Raw genomic sequence first — 4,120 nt, 5'->3', positions numbered from 1 at the left:
GATGAAGGTTTACAGAACAAAACAGTTTCTCATTAAACAGTTAGTACACATATTGCCCTATGACAATGGTTAACAACCCCATGACATGTCAACACTGTCCTTTCTCAACCTTGGGTTCCCTATTACCAGCTTTCCTGTCCTATCCTGCCTTCTAGTCCTTGTCCCTGGACTGCTGTGCCTCATTAGTCCCGTTTTGTTTTATGGGCTATCTAATCCCCGGCTGAACGGTGAGCCTCAGGAGTCAAGATAGATCTTGAAATGTTCTTTTTGACAATGTATGCAACATCATTCGTCTTCAATTTGTCATTCCTGGCATAGTAGACCATATGACTGTCCGATTCAGAATGGCCAATACCAGTCCATTTCACTCACTAACTCCTAGAATACTGATGTTTACGTGTTCCACTTCATTTTTGACAATTTCTGATTTTCCTAGTTTCATACTTGGTACATTCCGTGTTCTGATTATTAATGTATGTTTCTTTTCATTTTGAGTAGTGCCAATCAGAAAATGAAGGTCCTGAAAGCTTGATTCCATCCCTGTCATTAAGGTCAACTCTACTTTGAGGAGTCAACTCTTCCCCAGTCGCCTTTTGAGTGTCTTCCAACCTGAGGGGCCCATCTTCCGGCACCGTATAAGACAATGTTCTGCTGCTATTCATAAGGTTTTCACTGGCTGATTTTTTTCAGAAGTTGTCATGGATTGAATTCTGTTCCCCAAAAAATGTGTGTATCAATTTGGCTGGGCCATGATTCCCATATCGTGTGGGTGTACTCCGTTTTGTGATTGTAATTTTATGTTAAAGACGATTAGGGTGGGATTATAACACCCTTACTAAAGTCACATCCCTGATCCAATGTAAAGGGAGTTTCCCTGGGGTGTGACCTGCACCACCTTTATCTTATAAGAGAGAGATAAAAGAAAATGGAAGCAAGCAGAGAGTAGGGGACCTCAAACCTCCAAGAAGGCAGTGCCAGGAGTAGAGCACATCCTTTGAACACGGGTTCCCATGCAGAGAAGCTCCTAGTCCGGGGGAAGATTGATGGGAAGGCCAACAGAGAGAGAAAGCCTTCCCCTGGAGCTGATGCCCTGAATTTGGACTTTTAGCTTACTTTACTGTGAGGAAATAAATTTCTCTTTCTTAAAGCCATCCACTTGTGGTATCTCTCTTATAGCAGCACTAGATGACCAAGACAGAATTAGACCCTCAGGTCCTTCTTCCTAGTCTGTCTTAGTCTGGAAGCTCAGCTGAAACCTGTCTAGCATGTGTGACCCTGCTGGTATTTAAATACTAGCGGCATAGCTTCCCGTATCTTAGCAACACACAAGCCCCCACAGTACGACAAACTGACAGACACAGGGGGGCAGTAAAGATTACAGCCTTGAAAACCCTATGGGGCAGTTCTACTCTGTCCTGCAGGGTGGCTATGAACCAGAATTGACTCAAGGGCGACGGGTTTTGGGAGAACTTTCCAGCTGCTAGCACAGTGCTCGGTGCTGAACACGGATTACTCCGTTCAGTCCTCACAGAACTTTGAGATAGGGGCTGTCGTCCTACTACCTTTCAGAAATGGAGCCTGAAGCTTGGGCTTATTGAGAGACTTGCCCAGGGTGGCCCAGCCAATAAGATGAGGGGCTGGAATTCAATCCCAGGCTGGCCCGAGGCCACCCTCACCTCAGCTAGAAACCTTGCCTCCGTCCTGGATTCTGGCCTCCCCCTTGGTGAGGTTTCTTTGATTTGGCCTCCTAATTGCCTCTTGCTGCTGTTCCCTCTTCCCCATCCTCAGTCCAACTTCCTCATTTCAGTTCCTTGTGATCTCTGCCTGGGGTTGTTGCAATAGTTTCTTAGGGGATCTCCCTCTGAATCCAGGCCTGTCCTCCTCAGATCTATCCTTATGTTTCTAAATACCAATGTGTCCACATCTGTAAGTTCCTTAGAGATGGTGCCCCAATCACATGCAAGATAAAGCCCAATTTCCTTTGTCTGGCATTCAAGGCTGGGTACAATCTCTTCTTAGCCTAACTATACAAACTGCAACCCCATCCTATTGTCCTGGGACAGTTGTTATTACCTGCCATTGAGTCAATGGAATGGAGCAGTTGAGGATCAGAACATTGTGATCCATAGGGCTGTCAATGGCTGATTTTCAGAAGTTGATCACCAAGACTTTCTTCCTAGTCCATCTTAGTCTGGAAGCTCTGCGGAAACCTGTTCAGCATCCTAGCAACAAGCAAGCCTCCGCTGACAGATGGGTGGTGGCTGTGCACGCGGTACACTGGTCCGAATAGAACCCAGCTCTCCCGCGTGGAAGGCAAGAATTTACCACTGGACCACCAATGTCCGCTATCTTGGGACAATAGAGAAGTCATTACTCCTGAAACAAAGGGCACACGTTCATGCCTCTGAGGCCTTCCACATACCATTCCCTTCTCCTTCTGCTGTGCCTGTTGAACCACACACCTTTCAAATTTTAGGTCAAAATATCACCTTGTGAATGTTCTCTGAATCCCCTAGCCCACAGCCCTCTCCCACAGTTTTCTGGTTCTTTGTAGAAACCAAACCAAACTCGTTGCCGTTGAGTCGATTACAACTCATAGTGACCCTGTAGGACAGAGTAGAACTGTCCCATAGGGTTTTCTAGGCTGAGATCTTTACAGGAGCAGATTGCCAGGTCTTTCTCCTATGGAGCCGCTAGATGAGTTTGAACTGCCAATTTTTCTTTTAGCAGTGGAGTGCTTAACTGTTGCACCACCAAGGCTCCTTCAATACTCAGTCCAAATGTCACTTCCTGTGTGAATCTTTCCCCTGCATCTCTCAAGCAAATTTAATCACTCTTTTGTGTTCCCATAACTTTTGAAACCAGTCCGGTTGTCAGTGTTTATATATAGATACGTATTTCTATAAATGGGGCCCTGGTGGCACAGTGATGAAGATCTACGGCTGCTAACCAAAAGGTCAGCAGTTCGAATCCACCAGCCGCTCCTTGGAAACCCTATGGGGCACTTCTACTCTGTCGGAATCAACTCAACAGCAACCGGTTTGGTTTCGTTTGTATATATGTATAAAACCAATTACCGGCAAGTTGAAGTCAACTCATGGCGCCCCCATGCGTGTCGGAGTAGAACTGTGCTCCACAGAGTTTTCAATGGTTGATTTTTTGGGAAATAGATTGCCAGGCTTTTCTTCCAAGTCACCTCTGGGTGGATTCAAACCTTCAGCCTTTTGGTTAGCAGCTGAGCACAGTAAACATTTGCACCACCCAGGGATTCCCATAACTTGTGGAAGATAACCATTTTTGAGTCTTACTATAATACATCAAAATCCTTTCTTCACCGCTTGCTCTCACTGCTGAACTGTGCTCCTCAAGGGCAGGGAACATGTCTCATTCACCTTTGGGTCTCAAATGCCTGAGATGATGCCTTTCACATAGGTGGTGGGTAGTTAATAAATACTTCAGATTAAAAGCAGAGCTGCAATCAAGTTACTCCTTAGTTGAAAATCTTTACAAAGCCTCCCTTTGCCTCCTGGCTGTGTTTCAAACCCCCTAGTCCGGCATTCCAGGTGCTCAACCTCCTGGCCATCCATTTGCCTCCCAGCCCACCGTTCTCAGGCCACCTGCACTCTGGGCTGTGGTCACAGTAGACTTCTGAGCCCCATCTTGCCTCTGGTCTTTGCTCACCTGTCACTTTGCCTGCAAGACTCTCTTCTCCTCTCTGTCTGTCAAACTCCTCCCCATCCTTCAAGACCCAAATCAAACACCCTCTTCTTACAAAGCACCCTTCAGTAGAGGTGGCCTGTTGCTGCTCAGACTCACTCTGTCCCTCCAGAGCCCCTCCTGAAACGCTGTTCTCTGTCTCAATGACCTGTGCTTGTAGTTAAAGCATCTTGGGGGCAGGTACCCCCAGATTAACACAGTGCACTGTACGGAACAGGTGCTCAGTAAATACTGGGTGAAGTGGAAGAGGAAATCCATGGCTACACCTAGAAATGGAAGAGCCAGCAAGGAACCAGCAGGATAGGGAATCTCCTCTCCCTCCCATCTTCCTCTTTTGTTCTCAGTAGGGACAAAATTTGAGCTCAAGGAAGAACAGCATAAATTGTCCCTCCCTCTCCTCCCC

The sequence above is a fragment of the Trichechus manatus genome, unplaced genomic scaffold, assembly GCF_000243295.1.
Source record: "Trichechus manatus latirostris isolate Lorelei unplaced genomic scaffold, TriManLat1.0 scaffold00093, whole genome shotgun sequence".
In the NCBI taxonomy this organism is placed as follows: Eukaryota; Metazoa; Chordata; class Mammalia; order Sirenia; family Trichechidae; genus Trichechus; species Trichechus manatus.
Note: the sequence above shows the minus strand (reverse complement) of the source record.